The sequence below is a fragment of the Platichthys flesus genome, chromosome 2 (assembly GCF_949316205.1).
Source record: "Platichthys flesus chromosome 2, fPlaFle2.1, whole genome shotgun sequence".
Classification (NCBI taxonomy): Eukaryota; Metazoa; Chordata; class Actinopteri; order Pleuronectiformes; family Pleuronectidae; genus Platichthys; species Platichthys flesus.
In genome coordinates, this window is record NC_084946.1 from 5,331,824 (window position 1) to 5,347,549 (window position 15,726).

General features: G+C 42.3%; 1 pseudogene; it reads right to left on the reverse strand.

The window, feature by feature from the left end:
* Window positions 1–25: 25 nt before the first annotated feature.
* Window positions 26–10,550, reverse strand: LOC133960286 (solute carrier family 41 member 1-like; annotated as a pseudogene).
* Between the last annotated feature and the right edge of the window lie 5,176 nt (window positions 10,551–15,726).

Here is a 15,726-nt window from a genome sequence, read left to right on the forward strand (position 1 = left end):
AGGCAACCATCAATAATGGCAGTCATGACTTACATATCATTTTATTTCAGTGACAAATCACGGCAGAAAAGACATCTTCAAATTTGTTTTACAAATGTGATGGCACTACAAAGTCCAGTCAAGCTTGATGTCACTGTGAAAATAAGAATATCAACATCCTTAGATGCTATTTTCAGGTCACAACAGCATCTGTCTAAACATGCATATCAAGCGGTTGAAAAGGTCCCGTACAGCGAGAGGCTCACCGAGTCATTTCTACTCAGAAATAGCACAAAGAAATATCTGACCTGTCTTTATCCGGAACGTGTAGTAACATAGAGACAGTCAAACGACAGGATACCTTTAGTGGCACTGTGATGCACACAAATATAATATCCAGTAAAGAAAATTAAACGCAGAGAACTGAAGGCTTATCACGGTGTAAAGGCACAAATCTACAAAAAATAAAGACAGTCAAAATCCTAACATTCTTCCAGGCAGTGCAGCATCTGTTCATACACATTTACACTCAGTTTTATAATATAATTGTCCTAATACAATCACTTGCCATCTAACATTTTAAAAGCTGACAATGGGTGTACAGATGTTTAACCAGGTAATGATACTGTGGGTTCTTCAGTCTCCGTTGTGTCCATTTTAGATGGAAGTTGTTTCTACAGAGCCTAGCTTGGTGTTGATTCAAACTCAACAGGTTCCACACTGTCCTCGGCTTATCTTTCTGTGTTGAACCAGGTCATGTTAACTTTTGTTTTTGCAGCCTCTACATTGTATTAACTCCATCACTGATGTGAACCCGTATTTTGAGCATGAAAAAACATTCTTATGATTAAGTTATTTTTTTGTTGACTAATTATGACCACTAAAGAATAATATAATCTGTTCAAACAAAAGTCTAATCTGTGCTCAAAAGTCTGTTTTTTTTCCGTCACTCAGTTCCTATCATTTTCTCTTTATCTCCTGCTCTCTGGGACGCTCACAGTCTGTTTATCCTGATCCCTGCACACGTGTCAAACACAGAATATTCAGAATATTAATCAACAGTTCCTGAGACAGTGTAAACCATACATAGATTTGTTAACATTACAATGATAACAAATATATTCTTTTTGCAATCAATTTGTCATTATCCCCATAAATCCTCATTCATTTCGGGAAGCTTCATTCTATATAAATGCATGAAAAACATTGGGCGAGCAGCCAGACTGGCAACATAACCACCAGAAGGGACTTAATCCTGTTTTTAAACAAAGTTGTTGCATAACTATAAAAGTCTGTTCAGACTGATGGAAAATGGTATTTATTCCCCCAGCCAGCCGATATGCCATTGCCAACTGTTTGTAAGCACTAAACTAAAATCCAGTATTTCCAATAAGTTGTAGTCAAGTTTGGATCCCAAACATGTAAAGGGGGAAATGAGGCTGTATACATAGGACTATATATGGTTCGTGTAAATTATTTTAAATTCGAAGATCTAATCTGAACAGTTACTATCGAATGACAGAGAAAGCTAAATATAATAATAATAATAACTTTATTACATAGCACTTATCTAAACAAGGTTGCAAAGTGTAATATTGTGTGTCTGTGTGTATTTGATCGGCTCAGCCTCCGATAGCCTCTGGTTAATCTCCTTTTCCCTCTCATCTCTGTGCAGTAATAAAGTGTCAGGCTTTGTGCAAATTGGGGGTTAGGTCTATTTTTATAGCCGAGGTTAACACCTGTGTGTAATGTCAGTTGTTTACCTAAAAGGGATAGTTCACCCCGGAATTTATAATTCTGTCATTATCTACTCACCACTCTGCCGATGCCTGGGGGTTTCTCACGTTTTTTTTACGTTTGAAGAATTGGTCCTTAGTTACTTCAATTGTATTGGATTTGGCTGCAATGCTGTTTACCCCTGAACTCCAAAAGTGTTTTGTATAGTCAAACATTTCACCCACCCATCCATCCATCGGCATAGTGGTGAGTAGATAATGAGTGAAGTTTTATCTTTGGGTGAACTATCCCTTTAACACCTGGGTTAACCCTCGTATTCATTTAAAAATGCCTGCTTTGAAAACAAGCAAAGAGTCAGTGGCTCTGACTGTGCACTTGCACAGTAGGGAACATAATCATACAGAAAATAATATATTTTTTTTGACTGAAATTCAATTATTTGCATCATGATCACTTGTTAAATGGAATTTATGGGCTTAAAATATCCCATAGTGCCTCATTAGGCATAATCAGAATGCCCTAACTTGCCTCCTGTGGACTTTCCACCTCACCTTCCTTGTTGAAGGAAGTCGAGTGGGCTTCTTGCACTGCATATAGGGATCAGCATGTAGAGAAACATGTTTCTGTGTCAAACTCCAGTCCCAGATGAGCTGAGCGTCAGAATGAGTCTGAAGCTCAGAGCCAAGAAGCCAGTCCCCAACAGGTCACCAAGAGCTGCAAGATATGGAATGGAGAAAGTGTCTGGATCCAGTCCCCTCTTCCACAGCCAGCGCACCATCAGCCTGGCCCCGTAAAGCAAAATCACCACCTGCATGGTGACAGTCGATTCAGATTTCAATATGGAATATCTCCGATTAGCAGAATTAAACAAAAGAGTCAAAGTAGTCTTCGAGGACAAAACCTCTTCGTATCGGGTTATTTTACCTGAGGCAGAGCAGCAGACAGGTATCAGATGATGAAGGAGAAGGTCGTGACAGTATGGCCGCCCCTCAGGAGGTGGATGGTGTACAGGAAGAGGAGGTGACCCGGGACGATGAGGAGGACCAGGACTTTAACTGATTGAGAGGTCACGTCTGGGTAAACACAATACAAGTAATAACAACTGTGAAGCCAATAGTGTGTTTAGGTGTTAAAAGAGCTAACTTTTAACAACTTGTTGAGTTATTAATGGTCTCTATGTAGCTGGAGCTGGGATCAAGTTATTACCACTAACCTATTCATATTATGCCATATGTTGTTCCACAAATTAGTGTTTTTATACATCATAAACTGATTAACAAACTGATAACTTCAGTCAGAGTCAAGGTGTTTCCCCCTGTTCCTCGTCTTAATGCAAAAATAAGTTAGGATAAGCGTTGCTAAACTGTTGTCTGGAGCTTCATCACAGCACAGAAGTGACAGTAGATCCTCTCATGTAACTGCTGAAGAACATCCTTATCATGCCATTAAGGCTGTGCTATGCAACCTACTGCAAAACCAATATAACTAATCAACAACCCTTTTGTTTCTCTTTCTATTTTCTTGGCAAGAGAGCTAGAGACTGCTTGAAAATATCACAGCATAACAATTCAGCTTTATCCTCGTCTATTCATCCTCTCTGAAGCTGCCATCATGTCTTCAATAAAACTCTGCCTCTGATTTCAGAATCACAAAGGCTGTTGAACACACAGAAAAGTGTCACAACAGAAAGGATCCAGACAAAAGCAAAACGTATAACAGAGAGCTATATTTCTGCACAAAGCCTTTAAACCAGCTGTTGGTTTCTACATCTGACCTGAGGAGCAGAAGGTATCACAGGTTCCAGGACAGTGCTCACTGTTTTTTAATGGAAGGGATCCAGGAACACCCCAGTAGTGGAGGTAGGTGGACATCCTGATTTCCCCCTACACCTGCATTGACATGAAAAGGTATTTATAAAAGTGTTGCCAGAGACCAGTAATGATAAAACATACAAATCCATTTCAGGATTCAGCTGAGAACAGCAGTAAGGCTGACTGTTTGTTCAACTGTTGTCGTTGTTCTCTGTCCCTCTGAGAGCCATTTGGCTTAGCAGAATAGAGGAAAAATAATTCACCAGCCCAAAAAGTAATTTGACTTGAATCTACTCAGCAGTTATTCCTAACTCTCAGGCTCCTGTGGGATGCATTTCTCTGAATGTCTGGAAAAGGCAATCTAGCTATATTCATTGTAGCCTTATGCTCTTCGCTTCAGGCTGATTTCATTTTGGCTTGCAGAGGGCTAGAGCACATGGGTCATTGGAGCAAAACAGGGGGATTGTTTCTGGTCAACATGGCAGGAGGGAAGAGAGCTGAATAGGAATGCAAATGCACTTCCTGTACGGGGATGGCAAAGGAGTCTGTGGGAGCACCGCGGTTGGCAGGGATGATGCGGAAACGGGAGCGGATGAATGCATAGTTGGCATTCAGATCAGGCTTTTGGTTCATGTAAAGACCATTGTTATGGATCTCTACTTAGTATGTGTGGGCAGCAGACTTCAGTTGGTGAGATCTAGCCCCATGTGCCTCTCTGAGGGTCCTGACAGAAGGGAGACTTTCCCACCTCGTGACTGACTAGCACTTCATACCTGGAGCCATTTCAAAGTTGAGCCTTTAGCCTTTAGCACTGTGACTTATTCACTGTCAGCGTGTGGAGACCCCAGGACTTATATGTAATGGGATTAGCTGCTGGGCGCCTGCACGCTTTAGCAATTTCCACATGACATCAGTTGCCATTAGGCTTTTTCTTACAATAATGAAGGTACTTAAGAGGCTTAATTATCATTCTTTAGATTATTCTATTAAAACACCATAACCCCAAATCCCAGCCCTGCTTACTCCTGTAGGAAAATATGTCAGTGTAAATTCCTTTTCCGAGGGAGGGGAGGTCACTAATTGTTTCAGTTTAAATGAAAGGGCCATTATTCACAATTACGTCTATTATAGTCAAAAGTTACCACTACTATTATCACAGTTAATTTCATATCTCTGGCCCTGTGAAATTAGGACTTGTCTGACAAAGTGTCCGCTGAGCACTGAGTCATACATCCCTGCAGAAATTCTTTCTCGTCTAGCTTCAGACTAAAAGGACATTTAATTTCTCAAAAATGGTTCCTTGTTTTCTGTCTCCTTGCATCCTAACTCCTCCTTGGCAACTCTCCTTGCATGTTCAGTGGGAACCAATCGGATGCAAAGAAAAGTTGGGGGAAATGGGGGAAAAGGTGGATCAAATGTAATTAACAGAGATATAAACTCAAAGTTTTGAAAATCCCAGCTATAACAGCTGTAGTTCCAGATTATTAATCATATTATATAATTATACAATATAATAATTAGTATAATATAACCGTAATAAGTGATCAAATTACTTGCTCTTTATTGCCTTTAGCATGTTGATGTTCTCACTTCTCAGGGGAAATACCTAATAAGCATTAACTTGGTGTATTGACCCAAAATGAAAGCTTAATATACAACATAATAACACTTTTAATGTGATGCATTGCAAATAATAACCATAACGATTTTGATCTCACATGCAACTTATAAGTAATCACAGTTAAGAGTGGAAATTAAATCATGAAATATGAGTTTACTACTGAATCGATCAATTATTTCTCTTGTTAAACCATGTCTCTAAATTGGTCTAACCACTCAGCTGGGAAAACCTCATCGTATAAATCTTCTAGAAATATCTAGTTTTCAAGATTGCACCTGGTTTATCTCCTCCTCGGTCTGGTTTCATCAACTTCAAATCTACCTCAAGTAGAACTACCAGAGGTGCAGCTAGGGGGCGCAGCACAAACCCACTTGTTCTTATTGATTTTTGCACGATTTCTTATTAAGGGATGCCTTTCAACATCTGGCAAAGGGACGGCTGATGAAAATCAACTAGTGCAGCTAACTGGGATTCATTTACATTTGTTTTAATATTTTTGTATATATATGCATATATAAATATTTTGATATACATTATTACTTTTAAAATAAAGAATAAATGAATAAATCTAGATTTTAAGTGTATATATATATATATATACACCAGATCTCAAATAAAATAAAATAAAAATCTCCCTCTGACCCTCCTTGTTGGGTGCGGTGGTATTGTGTTACTCAAGCTTGGGTCCTCTACGAGAGGCCTGGGAGTTAGAGGGTTCTGCGCAGTATCTTAGCTGTTCCCAGGACTGCACTCTTCAGGACTGAGACTTCAGTCATCCAGGAACTGCCTACACACTCTGGCCACATGAGGCCGGGCATTGTCCTGCACAAGGAGGAACCCGGGGACCAGCGTAAGGTGGCGCGCCAGTGGCGGTCCTGCCAATTTTGGTGTTCTCTGGCAAATGCCAATCAAGCTGCGCGGTGCTGGGCTGTGAGCACAGGTCCCACTAGAGGACATTAGGCCCAAATGCTACTCTCATGGAGTCTGTTTCTGACAGTTTGGTCAGAAACATGCAAACCTGTAGCCTGCAGGACCTGTAAGGAGCTGATCCTGGTCCTGCTGTTGGGTTGATGCCCCTCCACGGCCATGTCCAGCTCTCCTTGTGTAACTGCCCCTCTCCTGGTATCTCCTCCATGCTCTTGAGATTGTGCTGGGAGACCAAGCAAGTCTTCCTGGAGGAGCTACCAGTTCAATCTGATTGGGCTACACATACTGTCTCATGCTACCAGTAGTGACAAGGACACTAGCAGAACACAAAACTAAAGAAGAATCAGTCAGGAAGGATAAAGAGAGAGCAGCTGTCTGTGGCCATCACCGGCAAAATCAAGACAACCTCTTTTTGGGGGTTGTCTTGATTTTGCTTCTCCATTGCATCTGTTTCTGTGTCACTTTAATTTGCACCAAAGCAAGTGAAACTGATTCATTATCCCTTGTGTTTTCTAAATTGACAGATTGATATAACTGGAATTTAATTGACTTGCCGTTGTACTTTGACGAAGTGTTTTGTTTGTTAGTGTGTTTTATATGTATGTATATAATTATTATCCACTCACCATTGATGACTGGTTTGAACACTGCCATTCCCTCAAAGTTTGGATCACTCAGGCCACCAATACTGAAGAGATGACAACACAGCACCTCTCAGTGAGTCTCAGTGGGTCACCTGGGTCTAAAGCTGCAGATGTCAGCCTGTCACCTCAGATGATGATGGCCATGGCCATGATGAGTGGTGTCCAGCCTGACTTTAGAAGCTCTCTTACTGGTGGAGAGTGGCAGGCCATGGTGACCAGGGCTGGGATGAGGAGCAACCAGAAGACACACACCACAGGAGGCAGGTACCACATGTCTGCAGGGCGACACAGCACAGAATATACTGATACAGATGAGTTTAATTCAAACAGGGAATTAGAAATAAAAGGATGTAACGAAGATATGAATGAATGTAGACAGCAGGTTGAGGTTTACTGCCGCTGTATTCAAATGTGGACTATGCTGCCATCTTCTGGTTGAAATACATCACCACTGCACCACCAATACTGCTGACGCACAGTTATGTAAATGTTGATCATCTTTTGCTCCTAATATCTTTCAAAAACCCTTGTGTCAGTCTAACTAATTCCATTAAGGCTTCATCTTTTTTGACCAAAAAACAATTATATCTGCACGTGCTTCCCATGATAAGTGTGACCTCTGACCTCTGTAACAGACAAAGACTTGACATAGAAGATATGAAAAAAAACAACACACCAGGCTTCCTGCCCAGCAGTTGCATTCTGGGTATCCGATCTACTCTCAGCCACTTGTTTCTCTGCAGCACTTTATGTGTATGTCTCACCTAGACACAGTGCAGTGAGGACGGCAGTGGTGACGCTGCTGGGACACAGGATATCAGCCTTGATAAGATCCCCTCTCCCCCTGGTCAGAAAACCATGAGCCAACACTGTAACCGCTGCCAAGAAGCCCACAACTGTGGCCTGGACCTGGGAAGGGAGGACAGAGCATAGAGGATCTATTCATTAGATTTATTTATTGAATTTGTTTATCAATCTATAGAACTCTCTTTCCATATGTTATCATCGAAGGAGGTATGTGTTTGCTGTTGGGACGATTGGTTGGTTTCTTTGTCAGCAGCATTACGCATTAACTACGGAGCAGTTTTCAGTGAAACTTGGGGGATGGATGGAACATGGGCCAAGAACATTTTGGCTCAGATCCACAGACAAATGCAGGAGCTCAGGAATTCTATTTACCATTGTCTTTAACATTGCAAGAAAGGGTATTTATTTGACCTGTTGTTTTTACAGATATCTCGATTCAATGATCGATGAAAGAATTGAATTTTCAGGGACTGTTGAGCCTCCGTGGAGGTATGAGCTCAAATGAATGTCATTCTAGTCTTACCTACATGTTATCTGTCTGTCTCTATGCAAAAATGACACACAAGTCATTGCAAAATCATTGGTTGAAGTGTTCTGAATTGTACTACACATTGAAGTGATGCAGTGTGTTATCCTTATTGTATGGACGTAGTATGGATGAGTGTTTCGTCTGAATGAGAGCCAGATTACAGATCACCAAATCCACTGCTGCTGGGCCTCCTCCATCTGACCTGTGTTCACCTCTGGACGTTTCCATAGACTATCTTATGTAATCATGTGTCTCAGTCAAAAGGTTTTGTTTTTTAAACAAGTCTTATCTAACTGTTTGTGTAAAAGATGTTAGAATTACCCTGATAAATGCTTTGATTTGTCATCGCTCCAAATCCAATACAAACCAAATGAAACAATAATTGTTCCATCTCGTTCTGATTGCATGTGAGTTATGTTGGGTTGTGTTGTGTTGTTTGTGTCCCCCCTCACTGCTGTTGACAGTCTGGATGCCAAAGTCATCTCTAGATTCCCCTTCAGCCCCAACAGCGCTGGCACCAAGATAAACACCTCTGCAATCTCCTTGAACACCTCCCAGTGCAGAAAGTCACCACAGTGATCGTTTAGTGCACGATCTGCTCCCACTGAGCACAACACCGATACTTTAAAGTGTTTTAATTAATTTTTAAATGAAAATGTTTAACCACCATAACACACTTCAATGAACAGTAAATGAGGACTTGAGAGTTACAGCTAGCAGCTGATGCAGTGGCTGGGTCACAGATGTAAGATTAACTTCTTTCCAAATGACTTCTCATGTATCTCAGAATGTTTACCTCTGAACAGTTGGACTGCAGCGTGTTGCTGGATTTGATAACTGTTCTCATGAAACCTGATATATAACCTGATGCTTCAGCTAGCGGCTGACTGCCCTGCTGCCTTATTCAGTCACATTGAGCTGTTGTTGACATATTCACAAGACGTTGAAAACAGGGAGAGAGCTGTCTGGTGCCCCTGCTCTGTTTGCCTTGTGCTGTCCGGTAATTTGTGTAAATATTCAGTATTCAAACACTCAAACAAACGGTTACCCGCCTGTTCTTTAAAGGTAGTCATTGTCTGCTTTACCAAGAACCCCTCTATAGATTTTGTTATATTATATTCAATTATTTTGTAAATTGCATTTAGAAAAGAAACAATTTGTTTTGTATGCATCATCCCTAGACTTACATTAACAACACACTCACTCATTTGTCTGATGCACTCGGCCCCCTGCTGCTCACCAGGTAAAAAATGAACCCAAGGAAACCAGTGGTGATGATGAAATTCCATACTTGCACTGTATCCATGAGTATCCCGGCCGCCACCATACAGCACCAGGATCTGGGCTGCGATCCTCCATGAGCTCTCTGGCAGGAAGCCGTGAGGTGAGCAGGTCAGTTTGCATGCAAAGTCCCTCAGCTTCCATCCCCTTGAAGCCCAGCTCCAGACTCAGTTAACCCTTCCCTGCCTGAAAAGTCCAGCTGGAGGTGTCACCAAATATTTGTGTGAAAGGCATCAAGCTTCTCCAGAGGGATGTAATGGTCTTTCTTCACAGAGGGGAGAGAGAGTATTTCCTCTTTTTTTTGTTTTGCAAGTCGTCACCTCAGGCTTTTTGAAAGTCACAGGTGATGGTTCTTGACTGAAATCAGTTGTTCAAAAAGTTGTTTTGGCAATAAACCGTGATGACACAACAAGCTTGTTTGTTCTTCATCTTTCTCTCCCACAGGACAACAACGTAAAGTACTGTGCAAATGTCGGACTGCTCGAAGGAAGCTGCTTTCCTAGACTTGAATGGATGACACACAAACACACACACACACACACACACACACACACACACACACACACACATTGACACTCATGCACACACACGGGTCCACTTAACAGCAGATCTATGAGGCCTCCTCTACCACTCTGCTACTGACAGACCACACACACACACACACACACACACACACACACACACACACACACACAAACACAAATACACTTCCTCCTCTCATGCCTCGCTCTTCAGCAGACGGGCTGCCGAGCTGGAGCGCTGGAAGCTGGGTCTCTCTCGCGGCCTGAAGAAGGTCCAGGTCCTGTAGGACAGGGACATCCAGAAGGCCAGCAGCTTCTTCTCGGCCCTCCTGTGCTGCTGCTCCTTCTCTTCCTTCTCCCTCCACACGTCCCTCTCTTTCTCCTCACTGCTGTGCAGATGGCCCGCGTGAGCTTGACCACCGTGGAGCCCCTTCCTCATTTTGATAAGGCGAAGGCCGGGATGCGAGCTGGGAGTTGGGTCACTGATAGACGGTGGGACTGAAGAAGTATGGAGCCTGTGGTTGTCCCTGCCAGGGGCTTCTCTCTGATTGGATAGATGAGTCGTGACGCCTCTCTGTGATGGAGACCAGCCTGTTTGTGTGTGTCTGAGAGAGAGAGAGAGGGAGAGAGGAGGGGGATGCTGCAGACGTCTGCGTTCTAGCGAGGCGACCACTCTGTATCAGGAGTCCTCTTCTTCAGTTGTCCTGCTGCTCCTGATTTTGAGACTCAGAGGATGCTGCAGCTGTGTGCTTTGATAACAGCTCCTCCTTCCCCTGCTCCTCGATGTCCTCACTATGAGTGGCTGACGCACTGTGAGCAGCAGCAGGTGCCGTACCTGTCACTGACACGTGGTGCTGCTGCTGCGTGTACAGGACACAGTTTGTCCTACTCGACTGGAGAGAACACAGGCTGTCACGACCTGGACCTTTTCAGGGTGATGTTTCATTACGTCACTCACATGTCTGTTCCGTTATTATTCTCATACCATTTGCTATCCCATTCACAGTTAATGTCAATATTTGCACGGTACAGTTTATAACATAACAGCCTCCACACACACTCAAACTGCTGCTTGTAATAGGATGATAAAAAAAGTCACATTCGGACACTTTGTTCTTGTTTTTGCCTCTTTGCCCTTTTGTTTCAATTATATAATGCAAATACATGCAAATGGATGGAAGGAACATAAGCACATACACATACGCACATACACACACAAACACCCACCCGCACACACACACACAGAATGACTCAGCTGAACAGTGTCCTTGAGACATGACTCAGAATAGTTGCTCCGCTGCCTGCAGCTCCCCCCTCTGACTGCTGCCTGTAATTTGGATTATGAAGCAACAGCTGCTACGAACAGTGCGGCTGTACCTGAGTGTTTATGGCGTTTGCACACACACTCATTTAATGGCTCGGTGGAATAAGAAGAGTTTTCCGTCAGGCAATAAGGGGTTAAAGGTCTGCAGACAGAATCCTAACTCAAGTCAAAGTCGGTCGAGAGAGAACACGAGTGATGCAGAGCTTCATGAACCTGTCCTTTCCTCTCACATACAGTTATGTCTCTATGGCCTCTGTAGCTGCCGCTCTGTCATCACGTCTCAATGTCACTGAAGATTCACTGCAGCTCTGTTATGATGATTCAGATGTACAGGGGGGAAAGGGGGTTGTCTTTTGATTCAAGCTCCTTGCTTTCTGTGCATCCTTTTTTAGCAGATTTAATGGAGCCCAAATATGTTCTGATGAAATAATAATATCACTTTTCAGACTGTCATCAACTGCCATCTGATTAAATTTAGCTGTCTATTTACTGCCATGGATAATCAATTACAATATAGAGAAGGTTAGACTCTCTATCTACCCCGAAAGAAGTGTTCAAAGTTGGGGTTAGTATAACTTGTATAACTTTTAGCAAACCTAAGAACCATATATATATATTTATATTTTTCTCAACAAGGCTGCAAATAGTATCTACACAAGTTTTGAAGTGTAAAGGTTTGTTTCCATTTGGGGCTCATGGACGTTAGTGTTCATCCTGCTGGCTCCTGCACACTCTTTTTGTCCCATAGACTTTACATTGGGACATTGTAAGGAAAAATACCACTTACTCGTGAAAGGGTCTGGAAAAATAATGATGGTGGTGGAGAGTGGTTGTTTGTGGGCAAAGAGACTTTCTGGGGCCACCGGCAATGTTTTTGGAAAGGCAGAGTGCCAACAGCATAGCCAGCTGTTTTAATATAAATCTAGAGGGCTAATGTCAGTTACTGTTAGTTTGCCAAGATCTGTTAATTTGTTCCCATGGGGCCAGGTCACTTTACAGACTGGTGAGGTCACTGTGACCTGCAAACTCACAGCACCAGTTAAGTTCAGAGAGACACAGAGAGACAGTGAGAGGCACAGAGACAGAGACACCAAAGGACAGATATGGTTATATTGTCAGAATTAGGCAGTCCGTCTTCCAAGTGGAATAATAATCAGATCATATTCCACTTAGCTGCGTCCTGATAAGACTTCAGTCAATGGTTCAGCAAAACATGTCCATGCTTTGCGTTTGCTTTCGAATTTTGGTGCAGATTACTTTGGACCTCTCCCACTGGCGTTGGAGTTGTCTGATTCAACAGCAGCCTGCGCGTCACTGACCTGTGCCTGGTCCAGCAGCAGGCCGGCCGTCACCATGCCCAGCCCGGCCAGCAGGTGTGAGGGCAGCACCTGGAGGCAGATCACCCTGGACGACTCTCTGGAGGAAACGTGGAGCTTCTCCTCCTCCATGTTGGCAAAGCAGCAGCTGCTGATTCAGGTTGAACTCACTGCCAAGGCTCTGTAGTCATACAAGCCGGAATACTGCCAACCACAGGAGCCAGATATTGTTTGACTTTCATCTATAAGGCAACGTGTCCTGAAGAACTTCTGCTTGGTGCAGCAGAGCTGTTATCTCCTCTATACAGTTGATGACTGCAGAGCAAGATGTCAAACTGTTCTTTAAACCACTGTCGACTGTGCTTTTCTTTTTACTGCACATTTTCTGTGCAGTAAGTCTTTAAGTCTCCACTGTGTGTGTGTGCGTGCGTGTGTGTGTGTGTGTGCGTGTGTGTGTGTGTGTGAGTTTGTGTATGTTTACTTATTTTGTTACCTCTTTAGGATTTGTACCTGCATGAACACTCACCTTGTAAGGAACACCACACCTCATGGGGATCAAACCTGGTCAATAATAAGTCATTTCTGAGGTCCTGGTTATGAGAAAGAGATGAATTGTGGTATACGTAACATTTTTTTTTCACAGCATTAAAAACTAGAAGGAGAATATAAACCCAGTTGCCTCGCAGCTAAAACAAATGCAGTCCAATATAACTTCCTGCTTGTGATGAAACTGTTTTAGAGGTTTTAAAACAGCCCTATATGTTATATTTTGGAGGCTGCATTTTGTGGTCCAGTTATAGCATTACAGGTATTTTCATTGTTTTGTCTACCGTGTTCATTTCAATGAGGATTGTCCAAATAACTCTGATTCCATGCGGTGCGATCATGGAGCAAAGGAGTTAATGAAGTCAATATCACCAGCGTGTAGATAGAATGTCCAGAGCTGCAGGTGGAGGCTGTGGAGCTGCATGGTTCAGCCATCACTTCCTCACCTCTTCATTTGCCTCATCCTTTTCTCCCTCCTCTCCTCCACCTTCTCACCTTCAACCTCCACCTTCACCACCCCTATGACCTGTGGTGAAGTTATGAATGTATATCAAACAGAATATCATCTGGTGGCTTCAGGGTGAGAGAATAAATCAAAGCGCCAAATCACAACATACATTATTTCAAGGCTCTTTACTCATCAGTCATGTGTAAAACATCCCAAGTGATAAAACAGGAAACAGCTAAATAAGTGTGACTCAATGAAAAACAAAAAATCTTCTATATATATTTCACACCAATGGCCTGCTTTTGTAATTTAAACAGCTTTACAAGCTTTAAGCTTTAAAAGTGTTTCTTTTAGTTGTTACGTTAAAAAAAAAGTTATTCACTTTAGCAGAGGGTTAAGACTCGGCTGCCAGATTTATGGAGGAGAGGACAAGCTAGTTGCCCCTGGAACAACCCCATGCTGCAAACCTTGGCAGGGAAATAACATTTAATGACAAGACTGTTAAAGAAAAGACATTATTGTAAAAGCATGAGAATGATGAAAATAAAAGGGAACGTGAGTGGGAAGTAATAAAGGAAGTGAGTATTGGGGAAACTACTTATACAGTGTCGTGTATATTCGTTAGAGTAGACCATGTTGGGACGTGTCTTAAACACAAAGACAGGCTTATATACTTCTGGACTCTCAGACATTCTCGGAGAGTCCTCCAGGTGTTTGTGTTATTTGCACTCTGACTTTTTGGGATTACTTTTGAATTAGGGAATTATCTCTGACCAGCTAATGGATGGGTTAAGAAGAAATGTTCCTGACCTGTGTGTCTTCATGTTCGGACACAGAAACAGGCCCTTATTTAGTCAGAAATCCCATGTGGGATGTGTTTTACCTGAAGTCATGGGTTGAACCAAACTCCCTATATAAATGTGTGTAAGACCCCAGCACGTCAGACTTTCACTATTGGCTGTGTGTCTCCGGGTATCTAGATGCCCGTCCCGACCTGTAATTTCTTGTAATAAACCTTGTTACACTGAAACTACTGGGTCCTCGGAATCCTTCCTTCATCATCAACAACTTCTACAACATCATTGACCTCTCGGCTGCATCAAATATACGATAACAGTAAGTGAAGTTACAAGATGAGACAGAAGTAGATGAAGAAGAGAACACAGTACTGTACAATGGAGAAAGTGTTCATAGACAAATCACACAAGAGTATAAGCAAAGATTGGAGATAAAGATGGATGAATTGTCTTCACTTCCTTCACTTCCACTGCCAAGTGATGGAACAAACAATTTACAATAGTATTTTGAACATGCAATACATCGGTGTGATAACTACTTTCTTAATGTGTGGGGGGCTTTATTGTCATCCATATTTACATGCAGTCTATATGGTATAAGAAGTTGTGCTTCAATGCAGATGATCGCCCTGATGGTTACGAAGGCTGAAGCAGCAGAGATAATGACAGAGTGCATCGACACAAACAACCTTGAAAATCCAGATCACATCACATTTTGTGTTTTTCAACATCAACAACAATCTCCTGCTGTGTAAAGGGCAACCTCTAGAAAAAGTCCGGACCCAAAAACAGTTGTAATGGAAAACTTTGCATTTATTCCCTTGATTGTCCTCATGAAGCAACTTACAAGTGAACATGACGTTAAACTTTTAGCCAAGAAACTTCCATGACTCTGAGCCCTGAACTCTGAAAGACAGTGAAAGAACATTTAGGATTTACTGTTAATTGGCATTTCAGATCATGGATACTAATTGGTTTTTCCTTGTGTTTTGGATTTTTGTTAGGTTATTCCATTCTGAGGTTTGTTTCCTGTTTTATTTTGAAATGATGCTCCTTGCGTATTTCTAGCTTGATTGCCTGCCTTTGGCCTGTTTTCCTGCCCCTGTGATGGTCTATACCTGTTCCCAATGTGTTTCCCCTGTGTTCAGTCTCTGTGCCTCCCTTTGTCTTTGTCATGTTGTTTGTCTGGTTCCTTGTTTATTTCACTCGTGTTTTCCATGTCTTGATTCTTAGTGTTCCTCAGTGTTCACTTTATTCTTTGAACTTAGTTGATTTTTGGACCGGGGTCTGCTTTTAAACCTCTGGTTAATTCATATTGCTATGAGACGTTATTAAAGGACACTTTCTGTTAGTTACTTTCACCTGGCTCCTGCTTGTAGGTCCTCCTGCTCTCCTCATTCCCAACAGGAACTAGTGGCTGTTTGTCAGAGTTGTCCAG